The 13,077-nt window shown below is 42.0% G+C and overlaps 1 protein-coding gene and 1 long non-coding RNA gene across 5 annotated transcripts in view; one reads left to right on the forward strand and one right to left on the reverse strand.

Annotated features, from left to right (window-relative positions):
* Positions 1-3,593, forward strand: part of LOC135316352 (uncharacterized) — a 124,337-nt gene extending 120,744 nt beyond the window's left edge. Inside the window, exon 9 of the long non-coding RNA XR_010375725.1 lies at positions 3,190-3,593. This is a non-coding gene — a long non-coding RNA (uncharacterized LOC135316352). The remainder of the gene's footprint in view (positions 1-3,189) is intronic.
* The window catches only part of HTR1F (5-hydroxytryptamine receptor 1F), a 120,095-nt gene that overhangs the window by 95,426 nt on the left and 11,592 nt on the right, over positions 1-13,077 (reverse strand). The window lies entirely within an intron of this gene.

Here is a 13,077-nt window from a genome sequence, read left to right on the forward strand (position 1 = left end):
ACGAGCGGTGTGTGAGCTGTCATGTGATTTCAACAACTGTTATAGCAGGCAGGGCTTGACTTTTCCATTTCCTCCCTCAGCTCAAGGAACAACTGGCAGAACTAGAAAAGTCTGTGCCATGTCAGCATGTCCAACAGGAATCTTTGCCTTGTGAGGGAATACATGGACCCTGTTTGTTGCTAGAGTGAGAAGTACACAAGATGGATGATAATTAAGCTGCCTGCAAGTAGTAACAAGGCAAAGGATTATTACTAAATGCTGGAATATTATCAAGTCAAATGCATAGGAAACCATGTGGGAATCACAGGGACTTGATTATAAAGAAACTTTTAGACAAAAGGACTAGGAATGGTCTCTCTTCTACCTGCCTCGGGCAAATTTATCACTAAATCCATTTTCCAAACTGATCAGTCTCCATTTCTAACTAGTTCTGTACCTGTTACTTTCATGGGAAGATTGTTCTCAAACCTCATTGCGTTGAAGGTTAGAAACATTTTTCTAACTTCATAATGTGTTTGTTCTCATGTCAATATTATCCTTTAGCTAAAATATTATTTTCCCCTTTCTGGTTTTTACTTCAATGGTATGTTTGTAGACAGAACCCCTATCCTCATCTTGGCTGTTATTTTGGCAAGCTTGAACAGTCTTTCTGCAACCTCTTTACAATTATATAGTCATTTAAGGACAGATTGGCCCAGCAGAATTATTGAAAATACCAGTTACTCTGCCTGCTGTTTGGCATCCAGTTCTTTCAGAATTCTGCTGTGACTGATCATTTGGTCTCAAAAGACCAAATAAGCTCCTTAGCGATTTCCCTAATGTGATTCCCTTTAGCCATTCTGCCTTATGTTCCATGCCCAACATCATCTCCTCTGACTGACATGAGGCAGAGTATACTTAGGTTTTGGGCTGTACCTGGATTATCTTTAATCTCTGTCACATTCTTCCTGTATAATATCTCCATTTCCCCCCCTGTTTGTTTTCATATCCTGTGCAAAGTCTAATTTTCACTGTGTGTGAGCATTTCATCTCTAATATTCAGCTTGCTTTGCTGCTTAGTACTTTCTTCTTGGTTCTGCATACGCAGCATCTGTTTTTGTTGCCACTGTTCATCCTACTGGGCAAGCCTACTTCCACATTTAAAATAGCAATTATGGATTTAAACAAGGAAAACACGTTTCCTAAATGTGGCACTGCACTGTGCTTCACAGCTTCCAGGTCAGGTTACTTTAGCAGCTTGTTTTTGTTATCCTAAAGGAAACTCTCATTAGACCAATGTAACCTTCCCTTTGCTTAGTATGCACCATTTCGCATTTATATCTTGGCTTCCAAGTTATATTCTGGGTGAAAAACCTATTTGTGTTCTATAAGCATTTATATAGCTTTATGTAGATTCTGCATTCTCTCCTAAATGGTGATCAGATGAAACTTTTCTATTTACTCCATGGGTGACATTTATGGACTGAGCAGAAATGATGTAAAGTGCTCCCTTTTGTAATTCAGGAGAGAAAAACAACAGTAATATCAGTCTCCTCATGGTAGACATAATTTTTGATTCAGTGGTGTAAAATGAACACTACACAGAATTTTAGCAATAAATAAACTTTTATAAGAATGACAGTAAATTAAGCTTATATATATTTATGCTGTCGCACAAGTTTTCAAATCTGCCTTGTACCTGTGTTTTGCCAACTTCTTTCCTCATATTCTCTACCTGCTCCCACACTGTTAATAACAACTCATTATTTGATGTCGCCTTTGTTGCCTCCCATCATGTTCCTCTTTCATTTGCTTGAATTGCCTCTTTTTCCTGTTGCTGTTTATTTTTAACTCCTACTTTCAAAGTAATTTCTTACTTCACCTGACTGCCTTCATTATGCTAAGCTGGTTTTGCCTTGAATATTTTGTAACAGGCAACTTTGAGCGCTGTAAGTCTCTAGCCATCTCAGTTCTAGGGGAGGGGAAGCTGTCCTTTGCAGCATCTGTTGCCTAGCAATCTGTTTCTCAGGTGCCTTTAGCTGTACAGCATTCTGATCAAAGCTTAAAAGGCAAGCACATGGGAAAGTGAAAATGGACGTGAAAAACACTGCAAAGCACAGCACTCGCTGCAACGTTGGCGATTTTTTACATGATGGGGAAGAGAACCCAGCAATATTTTATGCCCTACAGGCTATTGTGTACAAGAGGTTTAATTCCTTTTGCTAAGTGTACTGCACTCCTTGGAAGAGAGAAACAGTGGTCACCATCTAGCAGCTCTCCACTGGACAGTGTGGCGTGACTCTGCCTGTTCAAGATTCAAACTAATATTGCTCAGCCTTGATTTCTGTTTTTTACCTTAGACATTTTCACTAACAATCAGGTGGCATTCATACCAGAGGCCAAGGAAGTAGCATGTTTTCCGTAGGATAAAGTTGGTATAGGTGGGATGGAGTACTCTTAGAAGCTCTGCTGTTTGTCATTCAGATATCATTTAGAGTAAAAGACCCAGGCATGGCTTTGCAGGTAACAGACCATCACTGTGATCAATTTGAGCTGTTTCATGACATAGCGACTACTCTACACTGGTCCCCGCTAAAAATGCAAAAGTTCCCCATACCTTGACACCAACAATATTGTGTTCAGGCTTTAAAAAGGCATAAAAGAAACCTTGTGTAATAAGGCTTTGTTAATATTCATTATGCCCAGGTTCTTGAGATGTCAGGCTAAATTTTATTTGCACCATCAAAATAACTAACTAATACCATCACTGAACAAAATTAGGTGGGGTGGTTAGTACCATTCATGATGTTAGAGGGAAGATGAAATTAATCATCCTTGCAAAACCAAACATCTCTTCAGTGATATTATCTGGATAAGAATATCTATATTAAGACAGTATGACCCCAGCCTAACATAGCATTTTCCAAAACTGTCTTTGCAGTTTAGGTATTTGGGTTGTATTGACTTTCAGTGTGATTGAGCATTGAAATAATTTAGGCATTTATACAAGTGTTTTATCTATGAAGTGACTCCTGAATAGAAACATGAGTATGTATTCTGTTATTAAAAAATTGTGTCCTACCTGTGGCACATAAAAATCTGGGGATAAAGATAAGTAAATCACCCTAAAGACAAAACTTCTGAAATCCAGGAAGTTTAGGGTACAATAGCTAAAAAAGGTCTCTTGGTAATCTCTTTCCTTTCTTCAAGGTTGTTGTGGTTCAGCCCCAGTCAGCCAACTAAACACCACGCAGCCGCTCGCTCACTTCCCCCATCCCTCTGGGATGGGGGAGAGAATCGGAAGAACAAAAGCAAAAAAAAACCTTGTGGCTTGAGGTAAGAACAGTTTACTAATTAGAATAAAATAATAATTGTAATATTGATTGTGATAATAATAACAATAATAAAAAGGAAAAGGGAAAAAGGAAAAAAAAACAGAACCACAAACGATACAGCCGCTCACCACCCGCCGACTGATGCTGCCGGTCCCTGAGCCGTGATTGCTGCCTCCCTCCCCCGGCCAGCCCCTCCCAGGTAACACACTGGGCATGACGTTACGTGGTATGGAATATCCCTTTGGCCAGTTTGAATCCGCTGTCGTCGCTGTGCCCCCTCCCCTCCCGGCTTCTTGTGCACCCGGCAGAGCATGGGAAGCTGCAAAAGTCCTCGACTAGTACAAGCACTGCCCAGCAACAGCCCAAACATCGGTGTGTTATCTCAACATAGTTTTCATACTAAGCCCAAAGCACAGCACTGTGCCAGCTGCAGTGAAGGGAATCAACTCTATCCCAGCTAAAACCATGACAAAGGTTTACAAAACAAGGGATTTCTTTGGCCCAATCTTTCAAAAGCATAATGGAAATGTAGTAGAAACACAGATTATACCAAATACTCAAAGTTTCTGCACCACTAGACGGTTAAGCAGATAAGTCTCTTTCCCAGCTAAGCAGCTGCTGAGTCTCTTGGCTGTGATTTTGGAACTTCACAATGACATTTTCACATACCGTGCTTTTGGCATGTGAGGAAAAACCACACCCTGCTTATTCTCCTGTTCCTGATACTTTCTCAGTTAGATGATCATTGTTTTTTGTCACAATTTTATTTATTACATTTCATAAAAAGAAACAGGGAATGGGGCAATTAGTAATATCCTCACCCATCCCCATGATTCCTGTATTTTCACACTCTAGCCATTCTATAGTGCATCTGAGTTTCCAGCTTAAACTGACAGCTTGCTATTAAGATAACTTTTTAATAAAAAGCATAAGAGAAGGTTGTCAGATGCTTTGTTGACTGGAGAAGTATTAAGTTAAAGTGTTGATTTGGAATGACTTTTTCCTTAACTTTCTGAGCTTGAAAGAGCTGTTTTTCTGTCTGTGTTTTATGTCTGGTTTTAAGTTTTCTGAGAAAGGTGTTTCCGTACCTATGCTGTATTTAAAAGTGTAGGTCTTCACCAGAAAGACAAGGGAGTGAATCTTCAGAAGTAGTATAGGACTTTTAGTGTCAAGGTATTTTCCTTTGCAAGGCTGGAGGAGGGAGGGAAGGGGGATGGAAATGAGATGGTGAGGGTGAAATTATAGTTGGGCTGAGAGACCCACTGAACCTTACTTTTCTCCTGGATTTTCCCACGCTCACATGAAATACGCTGTAGAGATCAATAAACAAGTGAAGACTCTTTCTCCTGTTAAAACTCTTGAAGGGAAAGCATTCGTTTCCCTGCTTTTGAAGCCTTGCCTACAAGGGCAAGTTATGAGAAATTATGGTTATATTTGAAATTTTTTGCACAGCAACGAATAGCCAAAGTTGGTCATTTCTCACTACCCTTTTAAATTTGGGCAGCAGTGAGTCTTTGACACCACAGCACCGCACCAAAGGTTAGTCTTACGGTGCTCTCTCCCATCATGGGGCTGGAGGCAATTTGCTATGTTTTTTTTTTTTCTTCCCTTAAAAGCTCGGTTAGAAATTGTATAAGGTCTGGGAATGCTGGGACTGGAGAGCAGCAAAGACTCAAAGGAGTCAGCTGTATCATTCATGTGCCTTTTGCAAACTATGCCCATTTTTAAGTTGTCAGCCAGCAGGGAGGGGAGGTGGCGCAGTGAGATCCCCAGAGTCATAACTGTGCTGTGGATGCTGGTGTCTGCATGTGTCGTCACACAGCCAAGTGGCATGAACAGCTAGTTGCTATGTCATTTTGGACAAAGGAGGATAGAATCTAAGGGCTAGTTTTGGTGGGTTCTGTCTGCATCAAATGAACTTCCAAGAGCTCAGTTTCTGGGGTAGGAAAATCAGTATTCATTTTTAGGAAAGGATATGATGTGGGATCAGGATATATAACAACTGTATAAGTGTGAATGCCCCCAGCCACATTTTAGGCCGTTTTGGCAGCCTGCTTTCCCTGCAGCTGAAGTGCTGTTCCCTGGCAGAGGGTGGCCGGGTAGGGCCAGGCATCCCGCTGCTCTCCTGGGAGGCACATTTTGTCCTCTGCTTATTGACTGGTTTATGGTGTCGTTTGCTAGCTGGGCAAAATAAAAGTGTAGCTGTACTTTTGGTGGCTGCAGAGGAATAAGTTTTTTGAAGATTGAAAGAACAAAGGTGGTGCTTGCTGCAGGGCCAGAGGTAGCAGAGCAAGACTTGTTTGCTGGGTTTTGCACAATGGCTGTGGCAGCAATGGACAACGTTATTGTCAGGTGAAAGATATGTTCAGAGACACTTCATACAGTCGGTGATGCTGCCTCTAGCACCAGCGGTTAACTGTGAAGCCTAGTGGATTAGAAATGCCTTGTTCTAATTTTCATCTACAAGCTCCCTTTATTACCCCTTTTTAATGCTTTCCCAGTGTATCTGGAAAAGGGCAGGGCATTATCTTTACAGCATGGGTGATTTTATGGAAGGGTATCGACTCATGTCAACGACTCGTACATAAGAAGTGCAAGTTTTAAGACACTGGAACATAAACATAAACATCAGAAATGGCACAACCATCTAACTGAATGTTACAATGTGGATGTGGAAAAATATGTTTAAACTTATCCAATTCATTCCAACTTTTGCTCTTCCTCTCAGAAGAAAGCATAATGTTGCATTTATGTCCTAGAAGCTTTGCTTTTCCTCTCAGTGCTGAAGAAAAAAAGAGAGGCTGTTGCATACAGGAGGGAAGATGGTAGTCTCAGTATTCACTGCCAAGTGGTGCACAGCCAGTATATCACTCTCCATGAGGGACAGAGCTTCATTAAGGAAGGGTAGAGGGTAGCCATATGGTACCAAAGTATTTTCCATTTCTGTCTATTTCTGTGCCATTGCCAGAAGCTTGTTTTCCATATACCTGCCTCTTATAACCGTTTGGGGTTTTTTTTTTTGGTTTTGTTTTTTTTTTTTTAATCCTCTCCTCTTTCTACAAGACCTTCTCTCACTTTTTTCTTCCCATTTTCTGGCCCCTGACCAGACTTCAGGTTCTTATATGTTCTGCCATTCACTTTCCAGTTCCTGGCCCAGAAATCTCTCAGGTGTGCTGGGATGTTGCCGGGACAGAACTGAAGCGGTGGTGGAGAGAGGGGAAAGAGTTAAAACTGGTGACTGGGAAGCTTTGAAACAGAACACAATAGTTATTGTGCTAATTCTCATCTCCATAGCAACGCTAATGCATGTTTTTCCCTCACTCCTGGAATTCCCTTCCTATGGTCTCCTTCTGGGCTAGGCTGAACTCTGGGCTCAGCCTGGAGACTAGCACTGGGACAGGGACTTGGAGGATGCCAGTACGGTTTTGAATTGGTGGAAGGGCTATTGGGAAATTGGTGAGAGGCAGAGAAAAATGTAGTAACCTCCTAGCACAACTCTGCTGGCTATCCTTATGGAGGGGGACAGGTGTGATCAGGAGGTTTGCCATCAAGGAACAAAAAGGGTTTTGTTGAAATGGCAATGGCAGCTGGCACAATAGGCAGAAATGTTTGTGTTGGAAGGATTCTTGCAGAAGTTCTGTGAGAGTGAGAGGTCAATATTACTTTCACAGGTGACTTCTCACAGAGACCCTCTTGCCTTTGAATGTATGATCTTTATTTTAAATTTGGTTTTGTTCTTCACAAACGGCTTAGCAAAAATAGATTTTTGCAATAACTGTTCTGAAATCATATCATTAATAGTGCTGAGACTGTGATAAAAGCAAACTGAGTATCTTAAAATCTGTATGCATCTTTAAATATCTTATTTTGGGAAATATATCTTATAAAAGGTAAAGGTAGCTGAAAGCTCAGAGTTCAACCTGTAAAGCAAACTACTATCTCAATTGTATTTCCTCCTACCTGCTATCTTGGTAACCATGCTTGCATTATAATAAGCTTGGTTTTTTTAACCCTCGTGGTACCGTCATGCCGAGTGACAAAAGTGCTGGGAGGAAGGATACTTTTTGATATTCCATAAATGCAAGTGTCCCAAGGTGCATTTGTCACTGCTTAACACTACTGTGCCATTTGGAGAATGCCAGAGGGCAAACTTTGAAAAGGCATAAGAAGCACCAAGAGGGAGAAGAAAATGCTAGGAAATGCTGTTGTGACAGATGGTGAGATGGTAGGCTGTTCTCAGATGGAGGCATGTTGAAGAGCTTTACGTCTCCAGTCTGGACAGATTCTTGAGAACAGGTTTGGGGCAAAAATGTCCAGGAAACCTCAGAATAGCTTTAATCTGTGAACTTCAACTACTGGCAGAAAAAAATTTAGTTAGCAGCTCTTTAGGTATTGGAGTTGAACATGTTCTGCTGGCAGTTTTGGCTGTCCATGAAAATCTATCAGGAGTCCTGGCTGGAATTCATTGTGCCTTGGCTGTGAAGTATTAGTGCCACTTGGAGCCAAACCAGCACCTGCTGGGAGCTTGTTTTGTCAATGGTCCTTGACTTAGCCTGCAGTAGTAGAGTATCCAGATGCTCCCCTCTCAGCTAGCAGCCCTGCTGGGTGTATACCATCAGGTCTGGCACTATTCTGGCAGCTAGACTGAACAATGAGGTGTTTCTCAAGGGCAGAGAGGCCCTGCAGAGGGATCTGGACAGACAGGAGAGGTGGGCAATCACCAACCGTATGGAGTTGAACAAGGGCAAGTGCCAGATTTTACACCTTGGGCACGGCAACCCTGGATGCACATACAGCCTGGGGAGCGAGAGGCTGGAGAGCAGCTCTGCAGAGAGGGACCTGGGGGTTCTGGTCGATGGCAAGTTGACCATGAGCCAACAGCGTGCCCTGGCATCCAAGAGGGCCAACTGTGCCCTGGGGTGCATCAAGCTCTGCATCGCAGCCAGCTGAGGGAGGGGATTGTCCTGCTCTGCTCTGTGCTGGGGCGGCCTCACCTTGAGTGCTGTGTGCAGTTTTGGGTGCCACAGTACATTAAGGATATAAAGCTACTAGAGAGTGTCCAGAGGAGGGCCACGAAGTTGGTGAAGGGTTTAGAGGAGAAACTCTATGAGGTGCGGCTGAAGTCACTTGTTTGTTCAGCCTGGAGAAGAGGAGGCTGAGGGCAGACCTCATCGTGGTCTGCAGCTTCCTCACAAGGGTAGGAGAAGGGGCAGGTGCTGATCTCTGCTCTCTAGTGATGCAAGGAAATGGCAGGAAGATGGGCCAGGGGAGGTTTAGGTTGGATATTAGGAAAAGGTTCTTCCCCCAGAGGGTGGTGGAGCGCTGGAACAGACTCCCCAGGGAGGCAGTCACGGCACCAAGCCTGACGGTATTCAAGAAGCACTTGGACAATGCCCTCAGACACATGGTGTAAATTTGGGGCTGTCCTGTGCAGGGACAGGAGTTGGACTTGATGATCCTTGTGGGTCCCTTCCAACTCAGGACATTCTATGATTCTTTTGAGTAGATCTCTGCTAGGATTTGCTCAGCTTTTGGCTAAGACTGTTGCAATCCTGAGAAAGGTATGTAGATCTGCAGCTGGAATGCACCCAGCTATGCAGCAGCATTTAAAGTGGAAATGACACCTGGGCACCTCATGGAAACAGTGAGCTTCCAGGTAAACTGAAAGTGCAACAGAGGAAAGTTAACTCAAAACAGAATTGCTTGCCTTATCAGCTGACTCTGAAGTTAAATTGCTAAGTCATTTTCAAGCAAGTATTCCATTTCACCAAAAGTATATACTAATAATATAGATGTTATTCTATAGACATGAGGCATTTTAATTTCAAAAATAATAATTAAAAAAAGGAATAAACCTAAACATCTTTTATTTTCTCAGTCCCTTCTGTCCATCCCTTCTCCTATCTTTCAATCACATAGCCTTGATACCCAAATTGGAGACCTTCCTTTCCCCACACATTCAGAGTCTATTGCGTACGTGTAGTTTCCAGAGCACTGAGTGGGCTTGATGTACCATCAGGCTGGAACGTGTGAGGAGCTAATTCTGGGATGCATGAGTACAGGAATTGTCATGGGAACACAGCCGATAATCAAGAAGGATAAAAATTCCAGTAGGAAAACAGGCTATGGGAGGCTTCCATCATGTTGCTCAAAACAACCTTAGAGAGATAATAATTTTGCAATTATTTAAAAGGAAACACCATGCAGTGGAAATCCCTGACAATCAATAATAAATGAAAAAGGACACTTTAAAAAAGTAATTTCTTCTAGTTATACAAGGACAAAAAGCTGTCATTTTTCTAGACCCTATTAATGAAAAAAGGAAATTGGGGAGTCAGCTTCCCCTCTGACTGAAACTCTGCTAATTAACATTGTCAAAACAATATTTTCTCACTTCTTTTTTGTTACTGACAGAAAAGGAAGGGTTGAATTAGCCTACCACATAACTAGCCACTAGTCTTTTAATCCAGTTTCCTTGGGAAATGACACTTCCAAGATCATGCTTTCTGTCAGTCCCCATGAGTTCCTTTTGAACTCATTGCACAGATTTTAACTAAACTTGCAGAGCGATCAAAAGTCCCTATACATTTGATGAAAACATGCTGCCAAAGAGATGCAAGGCAAGCCCCTGTTAATGGAAAGGCCGCAGCATGTGTTCAACTTATTATTAGGCGTTAGAGAATCTGTATGACAGAACAGAAAGACTGAAAATTTTTATAAGAACAAGAACTACAATAAAGCAAGCTTCAGAAGTTTCACTGCTCAGATAACTTGCTGGGAGTTGCTATACTAAACTCTATGATATACTGACTCTTAATTTTTTAATTCCAACCTGTGCAGGGCCTTCTGATAATTAAAGTGTCAACATTTCAGTGATGAAAAGCTGTATCAAAAATCAATGATCAGTTGACATTGCTTCATGCAGGGAAGATGGAAAGGTCTTGCAAAAAGGTCTGCAGAACCAGCTGTGGAAGCCTTTTGTCACCTTGATGGGAGGGAAGAGCTGTAAGACTGACCCATCGTCTGCTAATTCTCATCCTGTATGACTGGCTACAGATAAAATCAGAGGCACATTTCTCATGTGGAGGCCTCCAAAAGTGCATGCCCTGCTTAAAACTTATTTGCAGGTATTTTGCATGTTTCCGTACCAAGACAACAGACTGAGTAACCCTGAGCTGGAAGACCCAGGGAAGGTCATCACAGGAAGATCTGTCAGTAATATATGCGTGGCCCATCCTTGCAGAGTTCAAGTACCTCTTTTCAATGTATTTTTCTTCCTAGTGCTTTGTTAAATAGGGAATATGCCTCACCTTGCCTTATGAGTCAGGAAAGTGAGGCACAGGGAGACTACATGGTGAGACCAAAGTCACCCGTTTTGGCAGAGGATGAAGTTAAACTCAAACCCTCTGAGCTATGGGCTGGCAGCAACTACCAGAGCCACGCTGTCGGAAAGGGCAACCTCGGGCTACCCTACTTCAACCTCCCATTGGCTCCTCCAATCATATATCTATATATTAGGGTAAAAAAAAAAAAAAAGAAAAAAAAAAAGACAAGCACTTGCACACAAAAAAATCAGGTCTGGGCACTGAGTACTTAGATGTAACTGGGAATCTAAACTGCAAGCAAACAAAAACAGTAGCTAGCTGGATAACCTTTCAGAAGGCAGAAACACCTTCTGAATTACCTCCTTAGTTCCTTTCTTTAGCACATTATCATCATTTTGATCTAAATTGAATTGACTCTAAGCCAGTTTATTGCAATGTATGAGCTGCTCCCCTGTAGATGCTGGAGATGAGGCTTTTGCCTGAAAGCTAGGTATGACACTGCTCACTCTGAAAGGCACCAAACGAGAGAGGTGAGAAGAGGTTCTTTTAGTTCCTTCCACTACAGAGATGGATGAAAAACTGATCTTCACTTTTAAGATAGGTTTTAGAAGGAGGTAAAGATGCAAAGAAAGGAAGAAAGGTATTTTTCTTCCTTTCTTTTCCCTTCTCCACCCTCAGTCAAAACTACTTTCTCTTCCCTGGCTGGGAGGTAGCTGTGGTCTGAGGAGGAGAACAGCTCTGCCCAAGGGTCTCTCCACTCCTCCAGGGTGTTTCTTTATTGCAGATCAGCTGTTTCAGAGCTGGCAGCTGTTGTAGGCAGGAGAAGGGGAGTCTGAAGAAAGGAGATAGGCTGCCAAAGTCTATCTTACTGAAAGGAAGAGCAATACTTCTTGATCCTTACTCTCACTGCTTCCTAAAACTCTTTGAAGCACAATATATCCACCGATAGCACTTGCTCTACAGGTGTTGGTCCAGAAGATTTGTAACAAGTAACGTGAAGGGTATGATCTGTTCTTCTTACCACAGAAAGAAGCTTTCTGTTTCAGTCGGGATGAACAAGTCTTTTATTTCCTGTCTTCTCTAATTACTTCACCAATTTATTGAAATCTTTATTTTTATATTCTTAATATCCCTGTAATGCTTTGAGTTCTTAGATCAGTGACTCATACTTACAGCTTTACAAGAGCAAACCTCTTTTACAGAAATGGCTTAATATTCAGGCTGACCATGTAATTTTATCATTCTTCAAATGATCTATGCTTCTTTAGATTAAATGAATGTGTTTCCAGAAGGTAAATGTGTTTGGGCTCAACAAAGCTGTACGTCAGGTTGCTGCCAAAGAAGCCTACACAATATTGTCTCAATAAAAAATGAGAAAGTAAAAATCATTTAGTCACAGGTGTACTACACGTTAGATATGCAGAAAAGGCATTACAAAATTATAACATTCTAGAGGTAGCTCTTTCAATAGCCGTTAAGGGAACAAACAGGTTGGTCACACCTAGAATAAGTATTGCTTTTATGAGAAGAGTTGGCAGTTAAAAAGTCAGACTCTCATTTCTAAGTGAGGTAAGTTCTGATGAATTAAAGCAGCTCTTGCTGTTTACAGCGCTCCTTCCTGTGTAAATGGTGCTTGGTCCTACAGGTATTTTCAGCACATCTCTCTGTCAGTCTGCCTTTACCATAGGCTCTATGCTGTTGCATTGAATTTCAATCCAGACTCCTGTGCCGCTTCCACCAAGGTGCATCACAGGTTTATGAAAGAAGTAAAGCTATATGTACTGTCCCCTCTCTTTCTTGGTTATATACATTTTTGATACATGCTGGAAGTCAGATTTAAGCAGACAGATGCATCCAGGCCAGAAAAATCTTAGTTGCCTTCTCATCTTTCTGCATTTTAAGTCCGTTTAATCCCATTTTTTTGCCAGATAAATTCTGGCCAAATCTGTTTTTCCAATATTTCATACAAAGCTTTTTCTTGTGGATTTTCTGATGGAGCCAGAGATAAGCAATTTCTAAACCACTAGATGAAGATCCCTTTGACTGTTACAAACCGATATGCGTGTTGCCATGATCCTGGTAACTGTGCAGTCACCAGTTTATCCTCACCACACACCTGAGAAGTCAATCAGCATCATCGCTGTATTACTTGGGAAGATGAGAGGCAAACTCCCTTACCTAGCATATCATCCATGGCTTTGTCCATGGGCAGGGGTCTGCCTCTTTCTCTAAATCAATAAAATGAATGGAACGGCCACGTTTCCACCTTACAGACTTTGGTGGGACATTCAGCAAAAACCAGGTGATACTGCAGTAGTGGAGACCACATAAGTCCTTTAAGGAAGAGAAGCATCTCTGTGGGTCTGCAGTGGAAAGCATTTCCCAAAGAGAATCAGGACTCATCCTCCTCTTTCTCCAGCCTTGCCTCAGGATATGCC

This window comes from Phalacrocorax carbo, chromosome 1 (assembly GCF_963921805.1).
Source record: "Phalacrocorax carbo chromosome 1, bPhaCar2.1, whole genome shotgun sequence".
In the NCBI taxonomy this organism is placed as follows: Eukaryota; Metazoa; Chordata; class Aves; order Suliformes; family Phalacrocoracidae; genus Phalacrocorax; species Phalacrocorax carbo.